The 21,714-nt window shown below is 45.1% G+C and overlaps 1 long non-coding RNA gene across 1 annotated transcript; it reads right to left on the minus strand.

Moving 5' to 3' along the window:
* Positions 1–969: 969 nt before the first annotated feature.
* Positions 970–19,370, minus strand: LOC124289183. Its single transcript, XR_006901622.1, has 4 exons — positions 19,305–19,370; positions 18,448–18,453; positions 11,715–11,724; positions 970–981 (listed from the first exon to the last, which is right to left on the minus strand). It is a non-coding gene; the product is annotated as an uncharacterized LOC124289183 (long non-coding RNA).
* Between the last annotated feature and the right edge of the window lie 2,344 nt (positions 19,371–21,714).

A 21,714-nucleotide genomic window follows, 5' to 3' on the forward strand; every position in this document is an offset into this window, starting at 1 on the left:
AATACATGTAGTTTGGTTCACGGTAAACAAAACATAAGGAAAATATAGCGTCCGTATCCACAACGAATTCTCTCCATGTGATCTGGGTTACATTGACCTAGTGTTAAGCATAGCGGAGTTATGCCCCCTTATCTTTATACGCATATGACCTCTCTGTCGTCCTTTGACGTCATAGAAGAAAATCCATTTTTGACATTTTTTTAGAGTCATTTTTAATGTTGAGCGTATAACGTTATGCATAAGCAAATAAACCCATTTCATAAATACTTATGTCGTCCAGATAGCAGGCTGTAATTTATTCGCTCACACTTTCTGTAAAGATGCCAAATTAAAAAAATCGTAGCACAGTGCTTTTACCGGTGGACGATCAAAACCGGAGAAATTTACTGTTTTTGAATGCATAGCAAAATATTGGACATCATTTAGCAGTGTTTACTTCTCAAACCGAGGTTTTTGCATTTATATTTATACCAACGGATAGGAAATTTAATATTCCACATTTCCGTGTAATTTTATAGCTGTACGCAGATCCAGGACCACGCGAGCGCAAATCTCGCAAAACGTTCACTTTTCAAACCTTATGAAATTGTGCGCCTGAAAAAAACTCTGCATCAAAAAGGGCTTAAGACTGGTAGGTAGCAGTCTCAGGATTTAAGACAAAAAATGATCTCAGTCTTAACTTTTAAGACTAAAAAATGTACGTGATCCCCGATTAAATACAATTTTTGGACTTAAGATCAAAATGACAGACTTAAGCAAATTTTAGACTTAAGTCACTTTCATGACCCCGGGGCCAGGTGTTCGCGAAAAGGTGAGCGTATCCTGCCCCACCGGTGACACCCGTCATAAACATATTATGTTAACTGTTCACCTGAAATAATTCGGTAACCTGTGCTGTAAGTCAAAATAGATAACTGCACCGGACACGCACACATTTTTGTAATTGATGGATCAATTTTAGAAATTTCCGACATAAAACGTCTTGAAAGCTTTACTGAGGCCTTGAATGTTGTAACCTTGATCAAACAACTTCTGAGCAAGACTGACATGACGCCCTGATAAAAAGGCACGCTCGATTACAGATCCAAAGTTGTGAAATGTAAACACCAAAGGAAGGAATATTGGTTTCCGTTTGTCATATATCCTTGTGGAGAGTGGGTTTTTTTGGTCACAATGAATTTGTATGCACAGAATGAGTGAGTTTAGTTTTATGCCGCACTCAGCAATGTTCCAGCTAAATGGTGGCGGTCTGTAAATAATGGAGTCTGAACCAGACAATCCAATGATCAACAGCATGAGCGGCATCGATCTGCGCAATTGGGAACCGATGACATGTGTCAACCAAGTCAGCGAGCCTGACCACTCGAACCCGTTAGTCGCCTCTTACGACAAGCATGGGTTACTGAAGATCAATTCTAACCAGAACCTTCAGGGGAACTTTATGCATAGATCTAAATATGATTGAAACAGTTGAGGCAGACTCACTTGTCTCCTTAATTTGAAGTTTAAGTGGGCAAATCAGTGGAAGGCAATTGGCGATTTGATGGTGATTGAACAATATTATATCATTGAAATAACTGAAGCTTAAGTTAAACTTCTTGGTCAAATCGCTTTGTTTTGATTTTGCCAACCCATGCAGAAATTCTGATGCATAAAGAAACAGACCCGCAAGGAGGGGAGCACAATTGGTGCCCATGGGGATGCCCACTTCTTGTCGAAATGTTTTACCCCTAAATTTTACAAAGACGTTATCACATACTGTTTTCTTTGTAAATTCTCCGAGAATGAAAACAGTCATACAATCAATCGAATGTGTGTAATACCAAGTCCTCGGGAATCCAGTTGATTGCGTCATTATTTGCTCGACGACGGTAGTGCGGTATTCTTCCTACCGTGTTTGTCAGATAGCCTATTAGCGCAGCGTAAATAATGGTTTTCAAAACACATCGAGAGGCGATACAGTAACTATACATGCGGGTCAGGATAACAAAATAAAAGTCAATACACAATATACGTTTTTACTTTGTATGAATGTGCTTATGGTTTGTTTTCTATCTGTCTAGTGGATATCTAGTGCTGGCTAGTAGTTGTTGTTTGATAACTATTTTCTGTATCATGTAAGATTGATATATCTCATCGATCATGTATATTGTATGTACTTGACAAAGATTACATGTGATCAATGTGTGGTACCTATATGGGATTATTGCATGCGTTGACTGTCCGGCTGCTGGATGTGCAGATACACTCTCGTGTAACCCACAGGATAGGTTTCTTTGTACAGTATCTATTGCCTATTTCATTATTATACCATGTATTATTATAAGTCTTTATGCCAACACTCATTTTGTATATCACTGTAAACATGTGATCACGTAAGTCACATGTGTTATATTGCATCGCGTAATACCTGTATGTGATTGTTGATAGGCACATTTATGCGCTATATTTATTATGATGACATGTTCATCAGATGTGATTTTATGTTGTATATATCGTGTATATTATTGTTATTACGGGGTGTCTTCTTCCACCACGATATGGAAATAAACAGATATCTCACTCATAACCCGTAGTCTGTGGTTAATAACACATTGGAACTCCACTATGTCATGTCTGCCAGAGGAACACAAATATTATTGCTGCAAATGCAATTTTATTTCTTGGAACTTGAAGACGAAAGAATCATGTACGATAAGGTGTTTTGTAGTTAAGCGGGAGCGGAAGAAAATATATTAGTAGTAGATAAAAAGACAGTCCTGGATCACTTCCAACAAAAGCCTCTGCAAAGCCTTATTCCCCAAATAAGGCTTTGGTCGGACCCTTAGCTCTTGCTACCATTACCCCTACTGCTTTCTCAACCTATAAAAATTTCAAGCAAAATGTCCCCCTATGCCGTGTTGACAGGAGGTAACACTGTACCGTACGGTACGATCAATAATTCTTCTCTTACAAACCCCCTACCTGGTCCATCCCTCAAGTAGTACAAGTTAGGCTCGTCTGCTTTGATGTCAACTTTATCTATGTTGTATGGCTCCACGTGCCGCTATGTCACGTTGGCCTCAATGAAACAGTTTAATGTAAATCGTCTGTTATATTTTTGGTGTTCGTTATAAAGGCTTGCCGGGCTTTTTGTACTCCCTGTTCTATGTACTTTTTTTTCTCGGATTCACTGATAGTAGTACTTTTACGAGACTTGGATCGAATCTCTTGTTTCATGTTGTTATATTTTGTGATTTCTGATAGCACCAAACGAAACTCTTCCTCAGAGATTTTAGAGTCTGTGAGCGCGGTGGAAATATGATCATCTATTGTGTTAAGCTTTGCTTCAGCCAGAACCCTGATCTCATCGTGTTTCAATGCTTTACGATGCAGTCTACCGGATACAAATTTAAATACCAATCCAGCCAACCCTGACACCCCAGCCGTTATTTCGAGTCCCAACACTATGGGTGCAGCTACGATGGTTGTCAACAACCCAACACCTACTGCCCCTAGTCCCATGCTAGTTGCCATAAGGGTAGTATCAGTCCCATCCACGATGTTGAAAGCTCTATGGTACTTCTTATAAAGTGCTTTCCGCTTATCGCGGTCTTGTTCTAATTGACGTTTTACATCGCATAACTGCCTCAAGCGAAACCCGTCTACGGTTTCCAGGGTCTTCGCTACTTCATCTATGCCTGGATACAGTCCCATCCTATAATATATATTACAAAAGATATTTTAATTGGGGTTCAGTTAATAGTTGATCAACGTACTTGAGGCTTATAAGGTATAAATCCTCATGTAGGAGAACAGGTGAGAATACAATAGGTAATTTTGCATCCACACGACACCCACGGGAGGGGGTTATTGAGGAGGTTATAGAACTCGTTGAGGGGTCCGTCTGTACGATGATACGGTAATGCCCATAGTTATGGGGATTCCAGTGTACTGTCACCCCAGGTAAAAGTTGTTGTACTGTATTATTACTATTAACTCTTTCGATATAGACTTCTATGATAAGTGTGGAGCCTGGTACCATAGACGGAATCCCTATGTGCCCGTAGCAGTCATACCTTAACTCACCCTCGTGGAATGACTGTAACTTATTGGGTAAACTAAAGCCCAGAATAATTCTTGTATTAGGCAAGATACCGCTGTTCTTAATTTCAGAGATATGACTTTGTTCCTTTAATGTGATATAAGGTGAGGTGAGGGTTAAGTTGACTAACCATTCAGGTTCTTTAAAATCTGATAACGACACCCGCCTATACACATTGTATTTGAAGTGCAGGATGTACAAGGTGTCTTCCTCACCAGGCTGATCGAATCCCTCCGTATCCCCTAAATCGTTAAACGTAGTGTTGGGACGAAGCCAAGACATTGCTATAATACTATTACGATATAATTTCCAACTGTTTTTCTGATAATAGTTCAGGAGTGAAGTACAACCCCATAAAATGTATATTGTCGGGTAGGAATATCTTGGTTAGTGATATCACGTCTTCCACGATCACGTTGACTCCCTGCAGACTGGTTTTGGAGACGACACCAACCCGAACGTAAACGTTACAAACGTGATACTGTTGTTGTTTCCCCCACCGGAGTTTTACCCCTTTCACGATCTCTACATCATTCCGCGATGGTTCTCCTAGGTATACTTGAATGACCAGTGTTGAGTTCGCCGGTATACTCTCCAGGATCTTGATCACGCCTTCGAATTCAGACACCAACTGCAATACAACGTTTTGCATGCTCGGTTTACTCGATAGCATGTGGGATGGTGTACTGGCGACTGGACTGATGATTACGCTACGCCTCTGAGCCGGAATGTAAGACACTAGCAGGGTTCCGTTGTTAACGACTTTGTTTAGGTAGTTGTCTTTATTATCCGTGAACACGTAGGGGGAGCCGAGCTTAATATTGAGAATCCAGTCAGCTTTATCGGGTAATAACACCCACTTGTCATCGTCGGTGAAGACGAGTGTATATGGTTTATTTTTTGTGATAGCCGTCACGTTGCTCTCAACATCGTCTAAGTCGAGCAGTTTGCCACCGAACGATGGGTATATTATCCAGGCATCGCCGGTGTTGACAAGGGTATACTTAGTGTTGATTGCCGCTCTTGTACCACCGGAGGGAACTTCAACGCGTTTGTAAATGCTGTTTTTTAGTTGCAAGGCGTACACTTTACCATCCACTCCGGGGTCGTCGAATCCGCGTGTGTCTCCGAGGTCGGAGATCCCCACATTGATGCATTTTTTCAACTTCATTCCGGGACCTTGTGCGCTGGTCATTTTATGTGCAGTGTTACGCTGAGGTATCCTATATTCACGAGATTATGATTTATATCTAACACCGATATTATCAATTCAGGGATATTACCTTGGGTTAACCTCTTATATTGCCACGTTGAAAACGACTCGGTTCTGCCGTCGTTGTATTTCTCCGTTTTAACCGGCACTGCTCTAAGTATAGTGGAAGGGTGGCCTCCTTGAATATTGTCCGTTGTGCTAACCTGGTTGAGATGAATGCACAGCTCTCGGTACGGTACTAGGTCGGGTAACTTCGCGCCTGTGACTGTAGTCGTTGGTTTTACCTCGTCAGGTGGCATACCGAGTGTTCTCGCCAATGGTCGGCCGAGCTTCAAGGAGTTTCTTCCGTTGTTGATTAACACCACTGTGCCGTTTGAGTCGTTCATCTTGAGTTCGGCTCCCAGTGGTTTAAATACCTCGTCGCTTAGAGAGCACACGCTGTAGTAACCGTCAATTATCTGGTTGCGATTGCCACCGACGTACAGTTTATTGTTGCTAGCGTTGATGTTAGTCCATCGCGGTAGGTAGGTTATATCGCACAGGGCTACTTCGAGTTGACCCGACGTGTTATCGACAGGTGCGTCAGCTGAACGGCCTCGCCGCTAGTTATTCCTGGAAGTGTTATGTACATGATATATAAACTCATTATATAATAGTTTTAAAACATGAAGATCGTGGTCGCTGATGGGCTGTATTTCGACGCCCAGTTCATAGATGTATTCGATAAGTATAAGTTTTCGGTGACTAACACTAAGACAGTGCACGCTTGGTTCAACAATCCGATGCAGTTCTGGCAGAATCAACTGAACTTCGCAGTGTGGTGCGCTACAACGGGGTGTGGTGTGACATTGACCGACACTCGGCGTGGACCGCTGAGTCAGTCTGTGTTCACGTTTCACGTGTACTACCAGGTCAGGCGTATCCTTAAAGAGATCAGCGCTCCGCTCTCACAGGAAAAAGCGTGGAATGCAGTAAACAACCAGTACGATAGACGGGCCTACGAACGTATTTGCAACGAATTCGGAATCGACACTAAAACGGATTGGCGTTTGCCGGGACCGAACCACGGATTGGGTATTCCTATCGTTCACAACATGCCTCTCGTGGAAGCCAGCGAGAAGTTGCAAGATTGGGGATACAAGTCGTATCATCATATCACGACCAACGAGTGGGATGACCGTTATATGGCATTCGACGATAGCAAGGATTACCGAGTTTGGAGGTTCGAGCAGGGTGGTGAGGATATACTCGTGCCGGCACCGAACGCTTGAATGACTCGATTCGAACGTACGTGTGGGCACTGTTGGGTGCGCAGACGCAAACGCGTTCAAATATCCTAGGCAAAGGGACTGCTTACGACGCACAGAAACAATTCGTTGTCAACGTAGAGGATGCTATCAATGCTCCAGTTGATCTACCGAGTGCCATCAAACGCTACCAAGACGTGTTGGAATATGCCAGGTCGAAAGTCGACTACGTGTTCGACGTGGGACTGTACATGGCTCCGAGCGATATGCAACTGAGAATAAAGAAAGTGGTGGGCTACAACAACGAAATAATTGTAGCCACGGCGGACCAAAAGTTGGGCGTCAACCTCGATGTTAACATCCCACACGACAAGCCATCCACGACCGGTGAAATGGGTATAGTAGCACCACCCCCGGAGCCTAGGGTTCAACCAACACCACCACACACACAGCCTGCACACGTTCTGGAGCAGCACATCGATAATAAAACAGCAATGGTGGTTGGAGGGGTGGCTTTGGGTATTATTTGGTTAAAAATTTCTTAGCCGCTACGTACACCAAACCAGCTACGGCGACGATAGCTGCCCACAAGTTTTGACTGAGCCACGTAGCAATTTTAGCTAAAACACTCAGCAACCACGAGACGATGCTACCCAGGATGCCAGGCAGGGCTTCGGCGGCCTTACCAGCCAGTTTAGCCAGGGTTTCCCCTAGTTTTTTTTATCCAGGCTCTGACACCCCCACCACTTGGTGCAGGCGTGGGTGTACCCCCACCGCCGCCGGCAGGCATCAGTGACACTACCAGGGTTGATATGATGAAGCCCAATGCAGTCAAAATGCTGGCGATGGTGATGCCTTGTTCACGGAACAGGATTCGGATCCTGTCAGCTAGCGTGGTGTCTTGGTGGAGGACTCGATCGATGGTTTCTCGCACACGACTGATCTGAGATCGTAGGACTTCCCGGTTCGAGGAAGCGGACTCCAACCGAGTCCGTCTCTCGTCTTCCAAGTTTTTTATTCTCTCCTCGATACGCCGTTTCATATCATCGTCTTCAGTTTCGGTGAGTTTTATTTTCTCTCGGCGATGCGCGCGTCGACTTCGTTCAGTTTACCCATGTTGTTAGCGAGTTCTCCGGCGTACATGTTTCAAGGCTTCGTCTAGGCCTCGCGCAGTTCTCTCAGAGGAAATTCGAGACCCGGCAAGGGTTTGTCATGATACGTAGCCAATATTTTTCGATACTGTCCGACGTTTCTTTAGCACGCTGTTCCTAGTATTGGCTCTGGCTGCTTGTAGATCTTGGGCGGTCTTCGGAGGAAGTTTAGATCGCCGGCGCCGTAATCTACGGCCTAGTTCATCACGGATAAAGTTACTACCATGACGACTGGTGAGTGTTGATAAGGCAAAGCGGTTCTCTCGCGGATTCATGAGATCGATCTCGGGTAAGCCTTCAATCGCAACGTGCCCTTATTATCGACTGTAAACTTGGAATAGTCCCTCCCCAACGGTTTGATGTCTTCTCTATTTTCAACTGCGTTGTAATAATCGTTGACAGTTGGCTGTACGAGTTCAGCACTTAATGAGGTGGTGTCATCCCCGAATGCCTAGGCACTATCATCCCACATATCCTCGATAGGGATATACTCGGCCATTATTTAGTATTAAAACTTATATATTTCATTTATATAACAATGTACGGTAGAAAACTAGATCCTTTCAGGAGATCGAGAGAGCCCCATGTCAAAGCCGTGCGTCAGTCTGTGACCATCACCAACAATCCCAGCAAGATAGATCAGAATCAAACGCTGCTGGTTAGATTTCCAAACCTTGGCGCGAATGACCTCATTGTACCAGGCACTGTTCGATAGGCGTTCAACATCACGTTGACCTCCACCAACGACAAACGCGAGCTAGTGCGGAACGTAGGTCGAGTCATTATCAAGAAAACGACCATCAAGATCACCGGTAACGAGGTGCTGAGCATCGACGACAGCGACGTCTTTCACTGCTACAAGGACCTCTGGAAAAGCGAGGGAGAACGTGTCAACGACGTGTACCAAGGTATCAGTAAATCGACCAGATCGCGCATTGGGTATGGCTTCACGCAAGATCAGCTAGACAAGCTATCGGACGGTGAAAAAGCCATCGCTCAAGCGTACGGAAACAGGTTCTGCGTGCCGCTCGACTTCGAGTTGCTCACGGAACACGCCGCTTTACCAAGCCGCTGGGTGATAGGCTTGAATACGAGCTCAAGTTTAATGACTACAGCAAAGTAGTGCGCCGCGCCGAACGGCGATGAGGCCAGTTATACCATAGACAACATCTCTCTGGAGTTCGACATGGTCACTAGTCCGAGCTGGCAAGGCAGGTTGAAGCCAGTACTTTCGGGTAATGTAGCCATCCTGTAATGCGATCGCGTACTAAGGCATAGATCTATCGTCGCGGGATAAGAGCGACACTGTGTGGAATATCAACCTGAGCGTGCGGTAGCGATCGATGAAAGGCATCCTGGTAGTCCCTGTTGAGGATTACGAGCGTTCGGAGGGATAGCGAAGTTTTTCAATCCGAGATCGAAAAGGTGGAAGTGACTATAGAGGGCGTACCCAACCAGCTGTTTAGTCATGGTATGCGTGCGTACCAACAGTGGGATGAGATAAAAAAGATGCCGAGCAAACATCCATATATAGCCAAAGACCTGGACCTATCCTCCGTGCAAATCGGCGAATACTTAACCAATAAGTACGCGCTGTAGTTGGACATGCGATCCACGGATGACGATAAACTGCACGGTAGCGGCCGTAGAATAGACAATGGTAGCGAAGGGATTACTATCCAGATTACTAAGAAGGCTCAACCCGCTGGCAAGTTGAAATTATATCTGTATGCGTTATTATGGACGGCGCAACTTAATATAGACAATGGGAGATTCGTGCCAAGCCATTTACTGCCTGGCGTCCTATTGATTTGCCCGCTGACCCACACTGCGCCATAGTGTGGGGCAGACTGGCTGTGGTAAAGACCGTTTTCGTGTTGGATATGTTGGAGGGGTACTACAGGGATGTGTTCGATCACATCGTTATCATGTGCCCTACTCTGAGCATGAATAAAACGTACACGGAAAGACCTTGGGTGATGACGGACCCTGACGTACACAGAGTCGATCCGGGGCCACGTGTACAGGACTGGTTGAAAGCTTACCATATGAAATTTAAAGGGGAGTCGACGCTGTTCATACTGGACGACTGCAGCGCTAATCGCGAGATAACAAAAAAGAGAGATATGCTATCGTACCTGGCATTTTCAGGCCGACACGCAAAGCACAGCGTCTGGGTACTAACGCAGAAGTTCAACTCGGTGTTGAAAGACCTCAGGGAGCAGACGCGATGGGTGGCCTTATTTCACTGCAAGGACAGGGATTCGTTCGAAGAGTGTTTGAGAGAGAACGATGTGATGAGCAAATTAGAACGGGAACGGGTGAAGAAACAGCTAGCTGAAACTAAACACGCTAAGCTCGTGCTTAAGACAGACCAACCAGTAGCCTATAGTGTGTTTTAGCTTAGCAATGCTTAGCAATGCTTAGCAATGCTTAGTAAATGCTTAGCAAATGCTTAGCAAAGCTAAGTAAAAGCTTAGCAATGCTTAGTATAGCTATGGTATTTGAAGTGCTCGTCGTGTGCAACTTAACCTTTATTTCTCTGTGTTTCGCTTATATCGTATATTATATTGTTAAAACTAAAACTTACTTGTTACATTATAAGATGGAGTGTGAGGAATTGCTAGAGCAACTGTTGGTACCCCAATCACCACAGGTGGGCGATGATGATAAGCGAGAGAAACTGGTGGCGTTGGCTGTTGGTGGCAAAGCCAAACATTACTTTGGGGAGTACACTCGGATAAAATTCACAAAATGTCAGCCGAAGAAATCGATAAACTGTACGCTAAATACGAGGCTAGACTAGGTTCAGAAATGACAAAACAATAGGATCGGCTATGACCCAGATATACACTGGTATTGCGTCATACTTCCTTCCCATCCCCCCGGAGCGCCGACTTTACCTGTGGGAAGACCTCGAGAAAGACCCTTTTATCGAACAGGCCTTGAGCTCTATTAGCTGCGAGCTGTACCACAAATACGGTATGTTGTTAGCCCCGGTTACGGCGGCGATTATCACGGCAAAGCATTGTCAATTTGAGAGGAAAAATAATAATAATAGTATAGATGGATGCTGCACAGACCCCACAACTGGCGGAGACCCCCAGGGAGGAGACCTCTTCAGAGGAGACCCCACCCCAACAACTGGAGGTTCCTACAGTGACCAGGCAGAAGAATCCTAAGAGAGTAGCTGCCGGTAAAAAACGGTGGTGTAACCAACATAAAATTATCAGGGTGACTCACCGGGCGACTCTTGTTAGTTGTATGCGCCAACTGCTGCCGTGGCTATCTCATGGTTATATACACGACGCAGTGAGTCCCCTCACCGAATTAAAGGTCAACCGCATATCATGCAATAAAATATATATTTTTATATCATATACATAATGTCTGAGGGAAAACGTTCGTCAACGACGCATACCACGCCACAGTGGTCGCCAGTCTAGCCGTAGGATACGCTCGGTTGACCAAAATGGTGCTTAAACAACCAACTATCAAGCTAGATTTCAACCTGCAGGATATGGGTATGCTAATAATGAACCTTGGTATGGCGATGGCCACAAAAGACATCCTAGTAAAACAAGGGATAATACCTGAAGATATTATGAAGTAAATATAAGGATGGCCACTATTGCTATGATGGTCGGTGGTGCGTTAGTGAATGCCCTGGCATTTTCCGGGAGTAATTTCCTCTTTTCGAAACTACGAGAGTCACACGCGGCTGAAATACAGGCGGAGAGGAAGCGGCACGATCTCGCTATTGAGAAATTACAAACAGCACAGGCCGAGTACGCTAAACAACGCCTCCAGAGGATCGATTACATTAACGAACAACTCAGGCGTGAAAACCATGCCGTTCAAACATTCCACGATGTCGACGACGTAGCGAGACAATACTACTTATTAACTGGTAAACGATTGGAGCCACTGAATAAACCCACACTCGCTCAGTACTACACACCATCCAAGGGGCAAATGGACCGTGAACTGACCTTCATAGCGCTGGGTATAGCGGCGACTGCGTTGGTTCTATAAAACAATTAGACTAAGTACTCATATAAGTATGCTAAACATGAGACCTGCTCCATACCGATGCGAATACATTCTTATGGGGAAGACAGATCCCTGCGGTAAGAAATGTAGGAATGAGGGGTACTGTTGTTTCCACATGGGAAGCCCTAACTACACGTGTTCTGTGTGTGGTATCGGGGTCAAAGGGCACTACTGTCTATGTAAAGCTCACGGAGCGAACGTAGTCAGACATCACCTCATCTACGAGAATAAAAAGGCCTACATAAAAGAACGTAGGCGGCTTCTCAAGATAGCAGTGTAAGGTGGGAGGAGTTACCTCCCTTTGCCAGTGATCTTGATTTTTTACCTTACGGTGGTCCAATTAGACATTAATTCTCTTAGGTGTGTATACAATTATGGCTACTATACGCGAGCTTAAGAATATCGCCAGAAGCCGTGGTGTGATCGGGTATTCTCGAATGACCAAACCAGCATTGTTGAGATTACTAGGTTTAGAAGCCCCTCCTACTGTAAAACAATTAAAAGCTCAAGCAAAACAGCTTGGGCTCACGGGTTATTCAAACCTGGGGAGAACCGGGTTAAACGCATTGTTATCACATGCCCCCGGAGCGCTGAACGGTAACCGTCAGCTCCCCACTGTAAAAGAACTGAAAGTTCAGGCACGTGATTTGGGGTTAGGTGGGTATTCCCGTATGAGTAAACCACAGCTTGTAGAACTATTAAGGCAGAATAGAGCTATTGACCTACAGTTCATACCCACTGAAGCGTGCTGTAGGTAATTATTTAAGAGGCTGGCGCATGCACGTTGATAGGAACATAGACATTACAGATATTAAGCCACTGATAGCTGACAAAATAAATCAGGAACTAACCAGTCTGGGAAGTATCAAATTTCAAATCACGGTTAAAATGTCGCTCGATAAGCAAGTTGGGGGAGGGGTCACTGAGTACGTTCAACCTTACTTCAGAGGTAGGCAAGAGGTCGTCACGCATACAGAGACCATAGACGCATCGATCGATACCAGTTTTCAACAGATACGGGAATACCTAGAACGCTACACACACTTGGGGTCCGGGTGGGCTGTAGATAAAATCGATAATGTCTATCTAGACATAGCTAACTACGTGCCGTTCAGAGGCGGGTCATACCTAGACTTGCCTCCCTACTATAAGAAAAAACATGCCATAGTAAACGTCAGGAATAGAGGAGATGATTGCCTGAGGGTAGCTATCAGGTCAGCCTTGTTTCCAGCTGACACTAATTCGAACAGGCTTTCTAGCTATCCCCAAGATGATGGGCTCAACTGGGATGGTATAGATGAACCAACCCCCATATCCCAGATCACTAAAGTAGAAAAACAGAATAATCTAGCTATAAATGTCTTTGGGCACGAAGGTAACACAACAATGGTACACAGGGTCAGCCCAGTGGGGGGAAACCCCCCTCGCGTTATCAATATATTCATGATCCAACGAGGTGAAAAGTATCACTACACGTGGATAAAACATCTCAGCCGGTTGTTGCACGACCAGTCGAAACACGATGGGAAAAAACACTTTTGTGTGCGATGCCTACACGGTTTCAGTCGAGCTGATTTATTAGAATCCCACCGGGAGGATTGCCAAGGTGTGGGGCAGACGGCCATACGGGTTGACATGCCCGAGGAAGGTGACAATATCCTAAAATTCGACAATCACAAGAACCAAATGTCCGTGCCTTATATCATATACGCCGACTTTGAAGCCTTGGTCAAACCTATTAAGGTTGTTGGGGATACTCCCACCACACATAAAACACAGGAGCATGAAGCCTGTGGGTTTGGATACGTTGTCGTCCGATGTGACGGGGAAACGAAAGCTCCGGTAGTGTATAGGGGTCCTGACGCGGCTGAAAGGTTTCTTAAGTGTTTGCAGGAGGAAGAAAAAATTATTAGGAACGCGTTGTATAGAGTCGCTCCCATGCGTATGACCCGAGCCGACAGGTTAGCTCACGCCTGTAGCACTAACTGTCACGTGTGCGACTCACCACTTAACGGTGATTCGTGAGAGATCACTGTCACGTAACCGGTAAGTATAGAGGCGCCGCTCATAACGCGTGTAACCTCAAGCTTAAAATCACCCCTAAGACAATAAACATCCCCGTTGTCTTTCACAACTTGAGAGGGTACGACTCTCACTTAATCATGCAGGCCATCGCGAAAATCGATGGTAATATAACGTGCATTCCCAACAACATGGAGAGATACATCTCCTTCAGCTTAAACGGTCTTAGGTTCATAGATTCAGTACAATTTCTATTGTCTTCATTAGGCAGTCTGGTCAAGGCCAACGATACCTTCCCTATCACCGATCGATACACCGACGCCGAGACTAGACCCTGCTTATGAGGAAGGGTGTGTATCCCTATGAGTACATGGATAGTTGGACCAAGTTCGCCGAGACCAGACTACCCCCATCAGAGAATTTTACAGCAATCTGACCGACTCGGAAATATCCCAAGACGATTACTCGCGCGCGATTAATGTATGGAATAAACTGGGTTGTAAGAACCTGGGGATTATCACGATCTGTACTTGAGGATGGATGTACTGCTGTTAGCCGACGTGTTTGAGACGTTTAGGCGGACGTGTTTCAAGCAGTATAAACTAGACCCGCATGGTATTACACCAGCCCAGGTCTGTCGTGGGATGCCTTGCTTAAAAAGACCGGAGTTAAGTTGGAATTGCTTACGGATTATGACATGCACCTATTCATTGAGAAAGGCTTGCGAGGTGGGATCTCCATGGCAGCCAAACGATACGCGAAAGCAAATAATCAATACGTGAAGGGCTACGACCCTAGCAAGCCAACCAATCACATTCTCTACCTCGACGCCAACAACCTGTACGGCTGGGCCATGAGCCAGTATCTACCCACAGGGGGATTCGAATGGGTGTCACATGAGGTTGATGTTATGAGCATCGCGCCGGATTCGAACAAAGGTTATATCCTCGAGGTTGACTTGGAGTATCCCAAAACATTACACGAATCACACAACAGTTACCCCCTGGCCCCAGAACGTATGAGGGTTAACCTGGACTGGATGTCTGAGTACCAACATAACTTATTAGGTGGGAGGGTGACGGACGTTGAAAAACTCGTGCCTAACTTAATGAATAAGACCAAATACATCGTACACTATCGCAACCTGCAGCTGTACCTGTCGTTGGGTATGAAACTGACCAAAATACACAGGGTGCTCGTGTTCGATCAGAGCCCCTGGATGGAGCCTTACATCAGAATGAACACAGACCTCCGAAAGCTTGCCACCAGTGACTTTGAGAAAAATCTCTACAAGCTCATGAACAACTCGGTGTTCGGTAAGACTATGGAGAACCTGAGGAAACGCGTGACCGTGAAGCTGGTTCGGTCGAATGAAGAAGACAAGCTCAGGAGACTGATAGCCAGTCCGGCATTCAACCGTAGCAAGATATTCACCGATGATCTAGTTGCCCTACACATGAAGAAAAGCCACATAAAATTCAACCGGCCTGTTTACGTGGGGATGAGCATCCTCGATTTATCCAAACACCTGATGTACGACTTTTACTACAACGAGCTTAAGAAACAGTACGACGACAGGTGTGAAGTGCTGTACACTGACACGGATTCCCTGCTGATGGAGATTCGAACCGAGGACGTGTACGAGGACATGAAAAAAACACCTCGATTTGTACGACACCAGCGACTACCCCAAGGACCATGCCATACACAGCACGGTGAATAAAAAAGGTCCTAGGTAAGATGAAGGACGAGTGTGCTGGCACGCCCATAGCCGAGTACATAGGGTTGAGGCCTAAGATGTACTCCATACTGAAAGCCGACAATAGTGAGATCCGGAAGGCTAAGGGTGTTAAGAAGTACGTGGTGAAACAACACATCAAACACGCCAGATTCAAGGAAGCTCTGTTCAAGACCCGTACCTTTAGACATAAAATGAACACACTTAGAAGTGATGGCCATAGGATATACGGGCTGACTATAAACAAGACGTCTCTGTCGCCTATGGACACTAAACGTTGGATAGCTATTGATGGGATCAACACGTACGCGTATGGACATGAGAAAATTGAACCAAGAACGGAACCAGAAAAAGTTTGAGGCTATTTACTATAGCCCGCGTGGGTACTGGAAAGGAGCTAGCGCTGTAGATAAGCTGGCTAAAATGGCGCGAGTACCCCCGGAGGAAGCCAAAGCATGGCTTGAAAAACAAGCCCTGTGGCAGATCTATTTGCCGCCACCACGCTACGTGCCTAGAAGGAAGTTTGGTATTAACATACCTAATAGCGTTCACCAGGCAGACCTACTGTTCCTACCCCACGACAAGAGGTACAAGTATGCATTAACCGTAGTGGACGTAGCCAGTCGCTACAAGGAAGCCGAACCCTTGACCGCGAAAGATTCTGTCCAGGTAGCCAGAGGATTCGAACGCATATACAAACGCAGTCCGCTGACGTGGCCAACAGAGCTGCAAGTTGACCCCGGGCGGGAGTTCATGGGTGCCGTGTCACAACTGCTAGCCAAACACGATACAAAGGTCAGGCGTGGCACGGCCGGAGCCCATCGCAGCCAAGCCATAGTTGAGAGATTTAATAGGACTTTGGCTGAGCGCTTATTCGGGCATCAGTATGCGAGGGAGATGGCCACCCCAGGAAAACGATCGACTGAATGGGTCACGAGGTTACCTAAGGTGGTGTCGGCAATAAACCATGAAGTCACCCGTCTCACCGGTAAGAAACCTGCAGACGCTATCAAATTAAAATCAATAGCGTCAGAGTCGGCCGCTCCATTGCGTGGGAAGGAGAAACAGATACCAGACAGGGCCCTAGTGAGGTACCTATACCAGCCGGGGGAACACGAGGGTGATAGCCGTAAGCGAGCCACCGATCCTATATGGTCAGTCAAAACTTACAACATAGATAAAGTTGACATCAAAGCAGACGAGCCTAACTTGTACTACTTGAGGGATGGGCCAGGGAGGGGTTTTGTAAGAGAAGAATTATTGATCGTACCGTACGGTACAGTGTTACCTCCTGTCAACACGGCATAGGGGGACATTTTGCTTGAAATTTTTATAGGTTGGGTAAGCAGTAGGGGTAATGGTAGCAAGAGCTAAGGGTCCGACCAAAGCCTTATTCCCCAAATAAGGCTTTGCAGAGGCTTTTGTTGGAAGTGATCCAGGACTGTCTTTTTATCTACTACTATATTAATTAATATTTTATGGCCTAAACTGGCGAATATGGTGTCGAGTAAGAAACAATCATCAGACATGTTCATTTTAGCCGACTGCTACAAATTGGTCCGTTCGAATTTTGTTTCAATGAATATGCTAGCCGTATATGATATCGCATCATGGAGAAACCCGGACTGCTGGGTGATTATTTCTATAACTGACGGTGTAGCTGCGAAATGATGCGGCTTTAAGCACTATTTTATTACTCACTGACGTTAATATTTTTTCCAGCTTCCGGACACATATTATTTCTTATAATGATCCCTGTCGCTAATGAGTTAGCTCTCAATATTCATTTTCAAGTCCCTTGGGAAAATATAGCCCATGTAGCATGTGAGGTGCCGGGAGGTTATCGCAGAGATTACTATCCTCTTATCGGGTACGGGGCGGTGGGGGTAGCCTAGTGGTTACAGCGTTCGCTCGTCACGCCGAAGGCCAGGGTTCGATTCCCCACGTGGGTACAATTTGTGAAGCCCATGTGTCCCCCGCCGTGATATTGCTGGAATACTGCTAAAACGGCGTAAAACCATACTTAGTCAGTCAGTCAGTCCTATCGGGTACCCATTTACACACACATTCTACAGTTCATATCGTCATTACCTTTGCCCTTGAGAAGATCCAAAATCATGCCGGATTTTGTCACGTAGCCGAGCACGGGCTTTGAACTGATCAGGCCACAGATAAATTTCAGGGAAGGGCGAATACGGGATTCGAACGGGGACTATAGGATTTCATAGGTTCGGGTGATCAGCTGGTTTTGACCTTGTATAACAGTGGGGCACCACTGGATCTCTTTAGATAGACAGCAGAATCTTGCACACCACTGGAACACATTTGGATCCCCCTCTGAAGGTAAAATTAAGATTAACCCTGGATGCTTCAGACAGACCGGTGGATTCACCTGGATATCTTTAACAGATCATTAAAAAACCCTGGGCACCTCTTACACACTACTGTTATGACTTGGAAACCCTCTGGATCCCTCTGAGAGACCACTGAACATGTCCTGGATCCCTCTTACAGACCATTGACCATCCCCTGGAACCCACTGACAGACCACTGAACATCCCCTAGATGCCTCTGACAGACCACTCAACATCCCCTGGATCCCTCTTACAGACCACAGAACATCTCCTGGATCCCTCTGACAGATCACTGGACATTATTTGGATCCCCTCTGACAGACTACTGAACATACCCTGGATCCCTCTGAAAGACCACTGATCATCCCCTGGATCCCTCTGACAGACCGCTGAACATCCCCTGGATGCCTCTGACAGACCACTGGATATCCCCTGGATCCCTCTGACAGACCACTGAACATCCCTGGATCCCTCTGACAGACCACTGAACATCCCCTGGATGCCTCTGATAGACCACTGAACTTCCCCTGGATCCCTCTGACAGAACAATGAACATCATCTGGATGCCTCTGACAGACCACTGACCAAACCCTGGATCCTCTTTCAGAACACTGAACATCATCTGGAGCCCTGTGACAAAACAGTCAACATTATATGGATCCCTCTGACAGACCATCGAACATCATCTGGATCCCCTGACAAAACAGTAAACATCATCTGGATCCCTCTGACAGAACACTGAACATCATCTGGATCCCTCTAACAGAACACTGACCAACCCTTGGATCCCTCTAACAAAACACTGGACATCATCTGGATCCCTATGACAGACCACTGAACATCATCTGGATCCCTATGACCTACCACTGAACATCATCATCAACAGGATCCCTCTTAGAGAAAACTGAACATCCCCTGGATCCCTCTGACAGACCACTGACTAACCCCTGGATCCCTCTGACAGAACACTGACCAACCCTTGGATCCCTCTAACATATCACTGACCAACCCTTGGATCCTCTCTCACAGATCACTGACCAACCCGTGGATCCCTCTAACAGAACACTGAACATCCCTGGATCCCTCTAACAAATCACTGACCAACCCGTGTATCCCTCTAACAGAACATTGAACATCCCTTGGATCCCTCTAACAGACCACTGAACATCACCTTGATCTTCTGACAGACCACTGACCAACCCTTGGATGCCCCTAACAGAACACTTAACATCCCTGGATCGCTCTGACAGATCACTGAACATAACCTTGATCCTTCTGACAGACCATTGACCATCCCTTGGATCCTTCTCATAGACCACTGAACACCCCCTGGGATCCTCTATAATGTCACACAGTCTAACCTGGATTCCCTCGATACCACTGATGAATGTAAACTCGTGAATCGTTTATTGACTTATCACGAGTTGGCATCATTTTAATACCTGTACAAACTTCACCTGTCCAGTGTGTTCCTTGGTATCATGTACACCGACCTGCTCTGGGGTCGCAGAGTCTGACCACACGTTGAGGTCAGACAGTTCCTCGTGCTGACGACAGAGGATTGGTATACATTGATGCTATTGTCCAAGTGACATTGTACATACTTCACTAACTGTATACACAGTGTGTCCTTGACTTAAACATCAGTTCTAATGACAAGAGTCATCACTTCTACAGACAAGAGTCTGACGAGTTGTTCAATTAAGCTGCTAAATTTTAATACTTGTTATCCTGAATTCCCATTGGTACTTTGATGAAATATATTTCTCATTAATTCCAAAATTGTCCAAAGTTGCCGCCTGTTCTCAGTCTGAACAAGCAACCAACGACCGACAGAGGAGGAAATTAAATACATTGTTACACTGAAACATGTCAGTCTTTTTGGTTAATATATACACAATATAAACCCGTGCTTGTCGTAGGAGTCGTCAGACTCGCTGATGCATCTCAAGGTATCCAGTTTCGAAGATCGACGCTCATAATATTGGAGTATCTGTTATTTACAGACCGTCGCCATATAGCTCGGGTATTGCTGAGTGCTGGGTTAAACACCAAGGAAAGAAACAAGCAAGCTTACAGTCTAAGTTTACACAGGAAACCATATTCAAACACGTGAATAATTACATGTTCATTGTAATCATGCATTCTGATTGGTTGAATTGGTCACGTGTTATTGGATTCATTTCCCAAGGAATGTGAAAATCATATGCCATCCCTATCGACGCTACTTTCACCACGTTTCCCGGAGTATCCCATTTACTCGCGTGGGAATTGCCTTCTGTTTACACGTGTCATTCATGCACAAGACATTTTAGCTATGTTCAAATATGTTTAGGATCACGCAAACCACTAGGGGTGGTTATTGCAGAGAATTTTCATATTGCGATATATTGCGATGCAGAAACATATATTGCGATATGTATTGCAATATATTGCAAGGATTATTTTTTTAACAAAAACTACTTATAATCGAATTAATGCTTGATTATAAAGCAAAAGCACAACAAAATCACTATGATTGATTAACCTTTTCTAAAAACTTTTAATCATGACAAAATAAAAATGTAAGTAACATTTGGCACTAATGAAACAGGGAAAAGAACAATTCAAAAAACGGAAATATCCGAAGATTTCCGTGTGTTACGAAGTTTTCCGAATGCTTGATAAAATACCGGTTTTCGATCAGCGTATCGCAATACGTATCGTTTTCATGTCTGAACCGGTAAATGCCGGTAAACCGGTTATATTGCGCAGCCCTACAAACCACCATCGATACCTAAAAAAAGCCGGAAAGGAATGAATTTTTTTTTGTTTCGCTCAGATGGCCCACACAGATTTTGTTTGCTTGTTTAGCGTCACACCCAGCAATACTCCATCAATATGACGGCGGTCTGTATATAATCGAGTCTAGCACAGACAATCCAGAGATCAACAACATGAGCATCGATCTACGAAAATGGGATACGATGACCAAGTCAGCGAGAGTGACCACCCCATCCCGATAGTCGCCACTTAATTTACGACGAGCATGCTCTGCTATGGACCAATTCTAACCCGGATCTTCACGGGTCCCTACACACATGACATATCTTCGGGGTTTGGCAGTGGTTTCGGTAAATCGGTGTGTCCCCCACCCCCAGGGATTTCATTTATTCCCTAAAATTTAAAGAGATTTCATGAAATTACTGATTTTCATGGTGTTCCATTACATATAGTTCCTGATAGGATATCAGTGAATGAGTGAAATTAATGTTTGTAGCTTAAAACGTATAAAAAACTTTACAACAACTTACTGTTAGGTCAAATTTCATTCCTCAGTTCTTAGGAGTTATAAACTTTTACAATTAACACCCTGAAAATGAAAACCCATCGTTGTACAGGTATTATCAGCTTCGCTTCCGTCTTAACACAGAACTGTTTTAGGGGAAGTAGTCATTGTCTGAACATCAGGCTAGAAGTGGTCATCAGCAACCCATGCTTGTCGTAACGGGCGACAAACGGATGGTCAGACTCGCTGACTTGGTTGACACATGTCATCGTATCAGAATTGCGTACTTCGGTGCTCATGATGTTGATCACTGGATTGTCTGGTCCCGATTTGATTACTTACAGCCCGCCACCATAAAGATGGAATATTGAAATGCGGTCTTAAAGAACAACCAAACCGAACCAGTATCTGCAATAACGTCAAATACTAATGAAATAAAACCCAGTTAATGACTGACCTGTCAGGAGATACAAGTGTATGGCGTGGACTCTCGGTCCAGTGTCAAACCGCTCTGATCGCTCGCAAACTTTGAACAAACCATTGCCCCTTATCAGAGTACATAAGAGATGGCCTAACACTGCTCC

The sequence above is a fragment of the Haliotis rubra genome, unplaced genomic scaffold (genome assembly GCF_003918875.1).
Source record: "Haliotis rubra isolate DU_JTF1 unplaced genomic scaffold, ASM391887v1 Scf435, whole genome shotgun sequence".
NCBI classification, from domain to species: Eukaryota; Metazoa; Mollusca; class Gastropoda; order Lepetellida; family Haliotidae; genus Haliotis; species Haliotis rubra.